Raw genomic sequence first — 14475 nt, 5'->3', positions numbered from 1 at the left:
AATGTAACGTTCTGACTGCAATGCACCACACGTCACTATGAATGTGACGTCATAACACACCACTTTAGTCTAAGAATGTGACGTCATTAATGTATTGCACCACATCACGAACACTACATAATGCATATAGTACTGTACAGTACAATGCATCCAAAATGTGACGTCGTAGATATATACATTGCACCACATCACACATCACGAACACGACATAATGCACAAATTACATCTCAATACACCAAGAATGTGACGTCAGAGATGTATACATTGCACCACACCACACACCGGGAACACGACAGAATGCATAAATTAGAGCTCAATACACCAAGAATGTGACGTCAGAGATGTATACATTGCACCACACCACACACCGTGAACACGACATAATGCATAAATTACAGCACAATCCACCTAGAATGTGACGTGTTGACTACAATGATGTCACTATTATAAACCAACGTCATAAATATAAATGTTAATGGTCATACTAAAACCAGCAATGCACATACTTTCAACTAAACCAGTTACCTCAAGACTATGTGATAATGTTTATAATAAGTCATTAATTAAATATTTTTCATCAGACACCATCATGTGTGACGTCATTCCTCCCCTTGTGTGTCAATCTTTGTGTCTTCATCAACTCTGTGTGTGTGTAATATTGTTTGTATTTCTGTGATGGTGTTTAGTCTACAGTACACGGTTTTCCACGTACTAAACTGGATTACACGAAGTTCCGAGTCTAACATAATATGAGCTTGATGTCTTCCGCTGTAACTATCTCATCATAAATCGTTGGTGCGATTTTAAGTTGGCGCCAGGAGTTGGCCACAATGGTATTGGAACTTATTGACGTCATTAGGGGAACTGGAGTCTTATCGGAAGGTGCCGTGACTAGCCCAGCCAATCCCACCAAAGTTAGTTTCCGATATAAAAATATAGCCAGATGTGAGGAGGTTTGACAGTAATTTTACTTTGCCATGGTTTCCCTCCCTTCCTCCCTACATATTGACTCTACACGGCACCATCTGCGATGAGAAAGCTTGTCGCTTACAAGAGAAATTGCGACATTTCCGTGTAATAAAACAAAGTAGGACGCATCTTTTGTTTGCTCACTACTATTGTATTGTAATAGCACTAGTTACCATGACAACTGAAGTCTTTTCTTTATTGTATTATTAGCCACATTAAAGGCTCTTATATTAGGTAGCAGTTGTCCATTTTCTCATTTTGATTTCCTATGTTACATGAGACAAGACTCCACAGCCTCCTAAGCACCAATTACTTCAGTATTTATAGACGTATTTGTCAACTTCAACGTACAGCCCTTTCGCAATAATTGGTCAAATGTCTACCGACTAGAGTCAACATCAATAACTAGTTTTTCATTCCGTTTGGATCGATGCAGGTTTTACTGTTAACATAGAATGAACTCTATTCATACAAACATTTTTATGCTACCATAGAATACAATAAGCGTATATTGATACATGTTTTCTTTACTGTTATCATAGAATGAACTTTACAATGTTTTACTGTTAACATAGAATGAACTTTACATGTTTTACTGTTAACATAGAATGAACTTTACATGTTTTACTGTTAACATATAGAATGAACTTTACATGTTTTACTGTTAACAGAGAATGAACTTTACATGTTTTACTGTTAACATAGAATGAACTTTACATGTTTTACTGTTAACATGGAATGAACTTTACATGTTTTACTGTTAACATAGAATGAACTTCACATGTTTCATTGTTAACATAGAATGAACTTTACATGTTTTACTGTTAACATAGAATGAACTTCACATGTTTCATTGTTAACATAGAATGAACTTTACATGTTTTACTGTTAACATAGAATGAACTTCACATGTTTTACTGTTAACATAGAATGAACTTTACATGTTTTACTGTTAACATAGAATGAACTTTACATGTTTTACTGTTAACAAAGAATGAACTTTACATGTTTTACTGTTAACATAAAAAATGAACTTTACATGTTTTACTGTTAACATAAAATGAACTTCACATGTTTTACTGTTAACAAAGAATGAACTTTACATGTTTTACTGTTAACATAGAATGAACTTTACATGTTTTACTGTTAACATAGAATGAACTTCACATGTTTTACTGTTAACAGAGAATGAACTTTGCATGTTTCACTGTTAACATAGAATGAACTTTACATGTTTTACTGTTAACAAAGAATGAACTTTACATGTTTTACTGTTAACATAGAATGAGCTATATTCATACAATGTTTTTTTTTTATGTGAACATGCACCGCGTTTTTCATGTTAACATATTAAATAAACTATATCCATAAAAACTGATAACATAGAATAAACTAAATTATACATTCAGAAGTGCAAAGTACTTTACAGAGATTCATTACTACCATCATGTTGAAATTGTTTGGGTAGCGAGGTAAATGAAGTCGTTTTCAGGGTGACTGAAAATGAAGGGTAATATATATGTGTGTGATTGTTTTATGATGGATTTTGGCCTTATTTTATGTAGGCCATGGTAATGCATCCTGTGCTAATGATCGGGTTAATGGCAAAACAAAGATTGAATGTTGTTGGGGATGTTAAGCATCGTTTTATAGGACATGCTTTGCAAATCATCGAACTAATGACAAAACAAGATTTCAATGTAACATAGTAAATTAGGCACACAATCACATCTCCTAGACGGTGGAGTAACTATCGATATCACCAGAACCATAATATTAGAGAGAGAGAGAGAGAGAGAGAGAGAGAGAGAGAGAGAGAGAGAGAGAGAGAGAGAGAGAGAGAGAGAGAGACAGACAGACAGACAGACAGACAGACAGACAGACAGACAGACAGACAGACAGACAGACAGACAGACAGACAGACAGACAGACAGACAGACAGACAGACAGACAGACAGACAGAGACAGACAGACAGACAGAGACAGACAGACAGATAGGCAGACAGGCAGGCAGGCAGAGACACAGACAGACAGACAGACAGACAGACAGACAGACAGAGACACAGACAGACAGACAGACAGACAGACAGACAGATAGACAGACAGACAGACAGACAGACAGACAGACAGACAGACAGACAGACAGACAGACAGACAGACAGCCAGCCAAACAGACAGTGGTTACATTTAAGTAATGTATCAAATACACACTGGTAATAGATATGTGTAAAGCTTTCAATGGCGAATGTCAAATACAAATATATATGTGAAGCTTTCCATGGTGAAAGTCACAATATATACGTGTATCAATCAAAGTCACAATACATACATGGTGGATGTCTATATACACGGTAGAGATATGTAAAGGTATCCATGGGAAAAAGTCAAATAGGAAATCAAGAACCCAATAGATATGTGTAAATCTATACAAGTTAAGGTGAATGTCAAGTTTGAAATCAAACACACAATCGATCTGTTTAATGCTATATCCATGGTGAAGGTAAAATATGAAATTATATACATGATAGGCATGTGTGAAGATATCGATGTGAATTTCAAGTTTGAAATCAACCACACCATGGACACGGTAATCATGCTATCCATGGTGACTGTCAAATACACAATGGATATGTGTAAAAATATATACATAGTGAATGTCAAATATGCAATCAGATACACATTAGATGTTTGTAAAACACTCCTTTGGGAAGGTCAAATTTGAAATCAAACATACAAAAGATATGTGAAAAGTTATCCATGGTGAAAGTCAAACATTTTATGAAATATAGGTATAGGTAATGATATACAAGGTGAAAGTCAAGTATAAAATCAAACACACACTTTCAACGGCCATTTGTTAGAATCTGTGACGGGGGTTTACTTCTCCATAGAGGTTGAAAGCTTTGAAACAAATCCAGGGTGAGGAATCTCCGATCTTCGTAACCGTTTGACATAATTCCGACAAAGGCAGAATCTAACATTACATTTTCGTTTTTATAAGGATGGTTGTAGGACATGACAGGTGGATTGAGCAACCATCTTAACCTGTTCACGGAGATTACTGAGTTCGAGCTACGTTGCAAGTGAAAAGTGAAAGTCGATACATAATACTAGTAAGTGAGTAAAGATGTCTAGGGTGAGGGTCAAATAGGAACTACAACATGCCTCTATTACCACAAACTAGTAATTTGAAATTATGTAAATTTCAAATGATTATCAGTTTATACAGGCCTAGACGAGGTCTGATTGGTTAGTTTTTAATTGGTTTGATAAGTACTATTTTTATTACGGTTAATATCTGACCGAATTCAATTCACAGGTAGCGTATCATGTATACAACAGTTTACCACACACTACAATTTTAAGAACAGCTACGTAAGAACAATGCGATACAGTATTGTAAGTAAAGATACCTTTACCACGCACAAGTCAAGTTATTGTCTTTGAACAGAAAACAGGGATTGTATACCCTTATTGTTTACGTCGCCACAACCCGGGTATGCGTCAATTGTTCTGCGGTGACCGCGGAATATGAGTCAAAACGTTCCAACTCGCCATTATTTTGCCGATTTGTCCAGAATTATGCTTGAGGAGGTATAATTATAGTATTACCAAAGGTTTTTCGGATACAGCCCGTAAAACAGTCGTGACTTCTCTATTTGACAATTGCATATCGTTTGGTATTGTAACCACTGCATAATGGTTGGTGTTATAAACACTACATACCAGTTAGTATTGTAACCACTGCAGACCAGTTGCTAATGTCACTTTACAGCATAACGGTTGGTATCGTGACCATTGCATACCATTTTAGAGTGTGGCTTTGCTGTACAGTGGGTGGTATTGTTCCACTACATAATGGTTGGCATTGCTATGATTGGTATTGGTGGCACTGCATACCACCTGGTATTGTGGTCCCTACGTAATGGCCAGTATTGTGACTAACCGTTATGCAATAATAACACTACCACCCATTATGCAGGAAGTGATAATACCAAATGGTAAGCGATGGAATTATGGCCACTGAACAATAGTTGGTATTATGACTACTGCACAGCGGTTGGTATTTTATCCACTGCATAACGGTTGGTATTGTGACTACTGCACAATGGTTGGTATTGTGACTACTGCACAATGGTTGGTATTGTGACTACTGCATAACGGTTGGTATTGTGACCACTGCATAACGGTTGGTATTGTGACCACTGCATAACGGTTGGTATTGTGACCACTGCATAACGGTTGGTATTGTGACCACTGCATAATGATTGGTATTGTGACCACTGCATAACGGTTGGTATTGTGACCACTGCATAACGGTTGGTATTCTGACCACTGCATAATGGTTGGTATTGTGACTACAGCACAGCGGTTGGTATTGTGGCACAGTGGTTGGTATTTCCCCAATGCATAACGGTTAGTATTGTGACCACTGCGTAACAATTGGTATTGTGGCCACTGCGTAACAATTGGTATTGTGACTACTGCACAGCGGTTAGTATTTCCATTGCATACCGTTTAATATTGTGACGTAAATGTACTATGTGTGGTATTGTGACCACTGCATATCGGTTGGCATTGTAACCACTACACACTGATTACTATCGTGATTTCACTCAAACTGTAAAATGGCTTGCATTATTTTTGTATAATTATTGATTATATTACATAAGATGACAATCACTAACTGACTGAATACAGCATGAAATCAGTGCAGACGAAGTAACGTTAGTTCAATCCATACACTGCTACTATTATATGCAGTAAACAACGCTGCTGTGTTTCGTTTGTGTGTATGCTTGTCACTTAGTTGTGACAGTTCGAGTAAAACGAGTCCCTAGTCACCTCAACACATGTTTTGTATCGACGTACCAACTGAAGACAACGACCGACTTTACTCAGAGTCTGTGTATCGATATTTTTAGTAATCAGTCAGTAGAACTACCAACAATCCTCGGTTTTGAAAACGACACAACATTTATAAGAATAAATTCGTTGTAGAAACCATCATTAACTCACTCACTCATTACATTAATCACAGTTTCCTTCATACTCCATTTTCGCATGGAATACGAGAGAGATTAAAAAAATCACTATTTCATCAATTTTCACACATTGCATCATCAAAATATTAGACTCAGGTATGCTTAGATAGCAATTATTAATTTGCAATCGGTTCTATCGGCTGTAAGTGGTAAAATTCTTGCACGTCGTTTTCATCTCTACACAGCTATTCGCTGGCAACGAAATCATATTTGCATGTCGGTAATATTACTATGTTCACATATATGTCCATAGTACTGTCACTTTTGTGTCTAAGAGACAGAATGTGGCGGTTGAAAACATAGGAAATGGATCTGTAAATATAGTTATTGACCAAGAAACATGATGTTGTGATTGAAATATCCAGGGTTAGAGAAAAGCGAGGTTACTTTTGAAAACGAGAGGGACATATGGACAGATTGGTTTGAAAGGAGAAATGTACTAGGAATTAAGGAGTGCTAGATATGTCAGTTGTTAGTAGCAAAGTAGTAGAAATGAAAGCTGCTGTATTGTAAATGTCTTACCTTGACTACAGTCTAACCGCACTTGAAAAACAAACAACAGACAGAAGAAGTAAATCTCCGATGTGCAAAGTGACATGACTGAAGCTAGGACAGCATGCCATAACACAGCATAGCAAGTTGTAGTATGAGAGTGTCTACTAGTAGCAAATGATGACGACAACGTCACACTACCCACTCGGACGGACTATGCACACATCTGTCATTATACGGTTAATGCACCGTTCCACAATGCCCAATCACTACTCCCCACACAGCTGTCACTTTCAGCCCAAAGCTGTCTACTTCGCTGTTACGCCGCTTGCCATTGGCGAATTGTTGTGCCTACTTTAACATTAGTGTGCGTTGTTTCACTGTAATCAAATGACCAACCACGAATCGCCATACGTAATTCTTTGTAAAGGCAATCCGTGTATATATAATAATCATCATCGTCGAGTGCATAGAAAGGAAATTAACATGACAAGAGCAATATTGACTTTGTTGACAATATTGTCAATGCGTGTGCGTATTAGTTAGCTACGAGTCGATCACAGATCAAAGTAAAGTTAATTAGCAAAGATATTGAAACTAGGGTGAATTACGGTATGTTATTACTGGTAAAACTCAGTCTATAACGAACACTTTGAGTCGATATAGAAATATCTATCTATCTATCTATCTATCTATCTATCTATCTATCTATCTATCTATCTATCTATCTATATATATATCTATCTATCTATCTATCTATCTATCTATCTATCTATCTATCTGTCTGTCTGTCTGTCTGTCTGTCTGTCTGTCTGTCTATCTGTCTGTCTGTCTGTCTGTCTGTCTGTCTGTCTATCTATCTATCTATCTATCTATCCCCTCCCTCCATCACTCCTTCCCTCCCTCCCTCCCTCCCTCCAGTCGTCAATCCATCAATCCATCTAGCCATATATCCATATATCCATCTATCCATTAATCCGTCCATTTATCCATCCATCCATCCATCCATCCATCCATCTATACAGCCATCAATCTCGAGTTCAGTCAGACATGAATTTCACTTGTGAGAATTAAATCTAGGGTTGATTGATATAGCTCTGAAGGTCTGTGGTTCATTCGTTGATAGTTGCAATACCATGACAATCTTATTTCATCAAAATATCTCAAAAATATGTCAAAACAGTTAACTCTGAACGGTTAACCCGTGAGAGAGCAAAGTGTTATTTTAACGGTATTTTACCGTGGTCGGATCTGTTGTTTTGAGGTAAATATACGAAAATCGATTAAATTGATTTTAATTAAACCCTTTCTTGTTTCCATTGTTCTGTATCACCAAAGCAGTAATGAGGTATATTGTATACTTGGTAATGACCCCTGACCTCAAATCTCATGTGCTTTTTTGCTTTCAATTCATACATGTATTTATTGTTATATTTTTGTTATCTTTCACATGTGTTCCGTCTACGTGACAAGGTGTCCCGGGCCGCAAAGTGGCCACAGCAAGTTTTTTTGCACGGCATAAACTATAGACTGTGTGATATAACAAGAGAGGCCTCGACTGGTGAACGGAGCACGAGACGTACACGCGTTCCTTACAATGTATTCACAGTATATGAAGCCGATTCCCTCGTGTATCTATTGTTCTAATGCCCATTAACTATTTCCTTGCACATATGGCCTTTAACGTCCCTTTCCTAGTTTTGCTTCGTCTTTTTTGCAGATGTCCATGGCTGCCGTACATCGTCTCGATCTTCAACAAAGGCGACAGTATGCACACGGTGGGGGCTATTTCACGAGAAACGCTTGCAACGCACACTTGCTCTCTGCCGTTTTTTATGGTCGGCCCACTCGCATCGAGATGATGGCATTATATGGAAGCGTGTCTTTACCATACTACGTGACTACGCACACAACCTCAGTACTTGGGTACGGACAACTGTTGTACGACGTCAGACACGAAACCATCCCAACCAACAACTGCCATAAACTACGTGGTGACAGTCTGCTATTAAGATACTGAAGCAAGAAATACTTTTTTTGGAGAGAGAGAAATACACTTGCGAAAAAAATGACTTTCGCGTGAAGATCAAGTAAAAGTATTTCCTGTGTTCATTTAAGGTACAGTAGTTTTAATCTTATTAATTAAATTGTAAACAAATTAACAAATCCACATTGTGAAAACTTTGACAAATTGAAGAAGACAGCTTGAAATACGTCAATATTCCATCTATTTCTGACAATGCAATAATTCTGATCATTTAAATCAATGTTTAAATCTCAGGTTTGAACTATTGTCTGTAACTTGTGAAATGTGAAGCTTTCATACCATAACATTCAATAACGTGCCAGATCGATATGTAAGTGTGACGTCACTCGTACTACCGTACATTGAATTCAACCAAGCCATCTGTCATACTACACTCGTCGCTATACCCCCCCCCCCCCCCGCCAGTACATCATATTCATCCCCATCTAAATTTATTTCATATTTTACCCATAATTACGTCACATTGTGCCCATCTTTATTACAAATCCTACCCATCATTACGTCATATTCCTCTACATCCATCACTGTTTCTAAATCATCTTACGGACCCTAGTCATGCATTTTGACGCCATATTTCTATCCACTGTTACGTCATACATCCATCACTGCGACATGTATCACACTATCCGAACGGGAGCAAGTCATGTATTTCGCCCTACGATTACGTCATGTGTCTACCACCTATCGTTACGTCATATTCCGACATACCTGATCAATCAGGACACATATTTCAGACTACTCTTTCTGATTTAAAAATGACACCATAATCTTTAAAATTATCAGGCTATATCTTACTTGATGGGATAACACACAAAAGATCGACCATTTTAATTAAACATATCGTCATTCGATTAAAACAATGAGACGATTGTCTTGTTGCGAACGAATTCAGGTTGACGAAATCATACTTCGAGACTTTTTCAGGAATTAATGTAAATCTATGGAATAAAACATGTACTCGTAACTAATAGAGACATATTCCTTTGAAAATATGTCCATGTATGTATGAAACTATCATAATTTGTTTGATTTGATGTCTGTGCTTGTAAGCTTACTTATATGTCCTATGTCAAGTGTTAGTGTAGCAAGTGGTGGTGTTGGACACTTGAACGTAAGTTTGTTTGGAATATGTGTTTGGTACACGGGTTAGTTTGTTTGTAATATGGACGAGATAAAACTAAAAGTTTGCGATCGTTTAGCTAGCCTGTCCAAATGCCGATCTGTGATTTCGTTAACTCTCATAGTTGAATTATATATACGAGAGCTAGCTGAGTGCAGTCGCAGATCCAGCGTCGTGGAGTCTATCTAGCTAACGGATCGCAAACGGTTTTTATCTTGAACGCCCCTGTGTGTAGGGTACACAGGTAAAGGGGTCGGATGTATGAGTTCGTGTGTAATCAATTGTTAGTGGGTGTCGAAATATATGTACTGGATACAGGTGTCGATGTGTTGGGTGTATGTATTCACTAATATTTGACATGGCGGCGATGACAGCTACTTCGAATAACGATTTCCTGTTCAATAATAATATTGGCAAAGCTATTGACATCCAGGAAAGATCAATATTCGACAAAGTCACAGATGACACTTTTTAAAGAAGAGCAATCTGTCACCGGAAACGTTTAAGTTTCTAATACTGTTGTCTGCAAGTAGTTTTTGCATTGGTGATCGATTCTTCACGGAAGTGGGTTTCTTGCTGCTATGAATGACCCGGATGTAGGGATGTCCGTACTTCACTAAAGGTGACGGAGATACCACATCTTGGGTTCAACGATCATGATACATCGCCATGACAGCATACAGTACAAGTGTTTTAATTTCAAATCTTGACCGGACCGCGAAGAAGTGTTTGGGAGAATGACGTGAGTTTCAGGGTCTTTATGAATCTGTTGATTGACACTTTGTTATGTGTGTTCCATTGTGAATAAGACTGGCCTATATGACTACCGATTTCCGTATTAAACTTGACAGAATATAAGATTGTTACAACTTCATAGTGCACTGTACTTGATGACGACACGGCATGATAAGTTTACTGGTGACAAAAACAGAAATCTGTCCGCTTGAGGGACCAATAAGTGATACATTGTAAGAGCTGATAAAAATGAATAACAGTCTCAACTCAAAGAGGAATCACAGGTATGATGGCACCATTACCTGACAACAGGGATGCAAGAATAATAGTCACACTGTTACTAGGCAACATAGTCACTAGGTGTGATGATACCTTACACAATAATACAGGTATGGTACTGTTACTAGGCAACGGAATACAGGTATGATGATAAATGTTACAAAGTAACTGGATAACAGGTATGATAATGACACTGTTACTAGGTAACATAGTTACAGGTATGGTGACGACAGTTACTAGGCAACATGCTGGTTATAGGTATGATGAGCAAGTCAGTATGCGTGGTGAAGTAAAAGTAAGGGGTGATAACATATGACATATTATTTGAACGGTAACCGCACATCTTAGCTATAGCCTTTGTTGTTGTAACTATATCTACATCAAATCATTTATGTAAATTTCTTTTCTGTAAGATGACGTACACCTGTTGTTTCACTTATAAAACATATCACGTAGTACGATAATAAACCTCGAGCTCTGTTTACAGCTCAAAGTATAACCAATATATTATTGTATTATTTGTTTTAAAACACGGCCGTCTCCTCATTTTATAGTCCAAATTTTTAACATACATGATGAAAAATTCGAAAGGATCGATCATCTGTCAAAATTGAGTAAAGTTACTCATAATGGTGACTTTAAGGAAACGGGGCTGTCTGCTAATGTTATAGTCCAAAAGTTTTTAACTGTTTGTTGTGAAGTTAGCGAAATTTTCCCCAACAAACAATGTTTTTAATTAGATATACGGTGACTTCATAGAATAAGTTTTGTCAGTTCTTTCTTGTGAACACGGAGTACAAGCAAACCTCGACACTGTAAAAGTACCTATTATTCTCTTACATATGTAAATAAGATAAAAGATTATAACAACACGAGTTTAAACACGAATCGATCGTACACTTAATCAAACTTTTGCGTGTTTATATACCAAGGCCTAATAGTAATTTGACAGTTCATTCGATAGTTAAATGCTATTTCGTACCAAGTCCCTTTCTCACAGTGCAGCTCAAAGTAGGCAGATGGCAGAACTATTCAATGAGTCAAACAGCGCTATGCTCCTTTGTTAGTTTTCAAAGCATAATGCTATATCAATCGTCCGATCGTTATATGTCTTTTAGCTTTCACTTCAGCCATTGTTGCTATGTTATCTTTACTGACGACGCTCTGTACCGCTGTACACGCGCCACAGAAGGAGTGACTACTCTGTACCGCTGTACACTATAGAAGGAGTGTCTACTCTGTACCGCTGTACACTAGCTATAGAAGGAGTGACTATATACTCTGTACACACTATAGAAGGAGTGTACAATGTATAGACTACACTCTGTACCGCTGTACACACTATAAAAGGAGTGTATACAATGTATAGACTACACTCTGTACCGCTGTACACACTATAGGAGTGTACAATGTATAGACTACACTCTATACCTCTGTACACGCTATAGAAGGAGTGTACAATGTATAGACTACACTCTATACCTCTGTACACGCTATAGAAGGAGTGTACAATGTATAGAATACACTCTGTACCGCTGTATACACTATAGGAGACAATGTATAGACTACACTCTGTACCGCTGTACACACTATAGAAGTGTACAATATATAGACTACACCCTGTACCGCTGTACACACTATAGAAGTGTTCAATGTATAGACTACACTCTGTACCGCTGTACACACTATAGAAGTGTTCAATGTATAGACTACACTCTGTACCGCTGTACACACTATAGGAGTGTACAATATATAGACTACACTCTGTACCGCTGTATACACTATAGGAGTGTACAATATATAGACTACACTCTGTACCGCTGTATACACTATAGAAGTGTACAATGTATAGACTACACTCTGTACCGCTGTATACACTATAGGAGTGTTCAATGTATAGACTACACTCTGTACCGCTGTATACACTATAGGAGTGTACAATATATAGACTACACTCTGTACCGCTGTACACACTATAGAAGTGTACAATGTATAGACTACACTCTGTACCGCTGTATACACTATAGGAGTGTTCAATATATAGACTACACTCTGTACCGCTGTATACACTATAGGAGTGTACAATGTATAGACTACACTCTGTACCGCTGTATACACTATAGGAGTGTACAATGTATAGACTACACTCTGTACCGCTGTATACACTATAGGAGTGTTCAATGTATAGACTACACTCTGTACCGCTGTATACACTATAGGAGTGTACAATGTATAGACTACACTCTGTACCGCTGTATACACTATAGAAGGAGTGTACATAGTATAGACTACACTATGTACCGCTGTATACACTATAGAAGGAGTGTACAATGTATAGACTACACTCTGTACCGCTGTATACACTATAGAAGGAGTGTACATAGTATAGACTACACTCTGTACCGCTGTATACACTATAGAAGGAGTGTACAATGTATATACTACACTCTGTACCGCTGTATACACTATAGAAGGAGTGTACAACGTATAGACTAATCCGAACCACTCGATATACTCACTAGATGCATGTTAGGGATGGATCAGATTTACGGTGTGTGTACGTCGGGGGGGGGGGAGTAAAGAGAAAAATTCCTCTTGAAGACAATTTCGTAGGCCCCAAGCCGAACTACGATAAGCCCCCCCCCCCTCCCTCCCCCCCCCACCCCATGCACCATGGTAATGTACAAGTGTAAGGTACATCAGTACTTCGCAAGGAGAAATCTCATAATGAGTTCTATCTTATAGCTGGTGATACATAGCTAGTATGGCTTTTTTCCCTTCAACCTACAATCGTTACGGGGGGGGGGAGGGGGACAATATTACCATTATGATAGTTGCTGTCGGAGAGAGTGTGGGAAGGGACGGTGAAATAAGGAAATATTGGAGGCCATAATATGTCAAACCATACACATAAGTAAACAAAGTGTACATTATTGCGGCAAAACCACAAGAAATTTAGCAAAATTATATACAAGGTAAATGTTTGCTTCGGGTTCAATTTAGTTCAAAAAGTTAAACATCAAGATCAAAATATCACATGTTCCCCCCACTTTTCAGACTATCAGAATATTCAAGGCCCTCCCTTCCACCCCGATTTCTTTTCATCACCCCGACAATATTATCCTCGCTACGGTCCTTCTGCTATAAATGTTGCTTATTCCCTCCAATTTTTTGTTCAAACCCAGTGGCTTAACTGAGACCCGATTTTGTATGTAAGATTATACGGCAAATGCATAAATCGAACATTTTGAATCAAATACGACGAAAATTTACAGGCCTGGTCTCTTTAATGTGAAGTATAATAAATACTATAATAGTTGTAAATTATACGGCATACTGTGTTTTAATAATAGTAATAATTAGTAATTAATCATATACCAACCACTGCTTTATTGCATACTACCTCAATTACCAGTCATACAATTCTCTTTCAAATCACTAGTTTTGTTACATGACATATTTTCACTGCTGGGTTCCAATCTATTAACAGTGAACCCGCAGCGAAATATAGTATATACACGTTGAACCTGCTGGAAAACATTTGAGGCCTAATTTCACTTGTGTGTTCACTGCTGTCTTAAGAATCCATTCAGAATGGGAAATTAACACTAGACGCACTGAGTGGTGTATGGACAGTTTTACATCACTGTCCATCACATATAACCTTTGACCTCACAAAATCTCTGCTGAATCACCACGTAATTAAATAATAATAAGGCTGTCATTCTGTATGCAATACACTTATATTTTGATTAATCGGAATATAAATAGTGTAGAGAGATATTCGT

At 37.7% G+C, this 14475-nt stretch overlaps 1 protein-coding gene across 1 annotated transcript in view; it reads right to left on the bottom strand.

Moving 5' to 3' along the window:
- LOC144439940 (cell adhesion molecule DSCAM-like) overlaps nucleotides 1–14475 on the bottom strand; it is a 76833-nt gene that overhangs the window by 33646 nt on the left and 28712 nt on the right. The gene's annotated exons all lie outside the window — the stretch shown is intronic.

This window comes from Glandiceps talaboti, chromosome 9 (assembly GCF_964340395.1).
Source record: "Glandiceps talaboti chromosome 9, keGlaTala1.1, whole genome shotgun sequence".
NCBI classification, from domain to species: Eukaryota; Metazoa; Hemichordata; class Enteropneusta; family Spengelidae; genus Glandiceps; species Glandiceps talaboti.
Note: the sequence above shows the minus strand (reverse complement) of the source record. Positions and strands in the feature narration are given on the sequence as shown.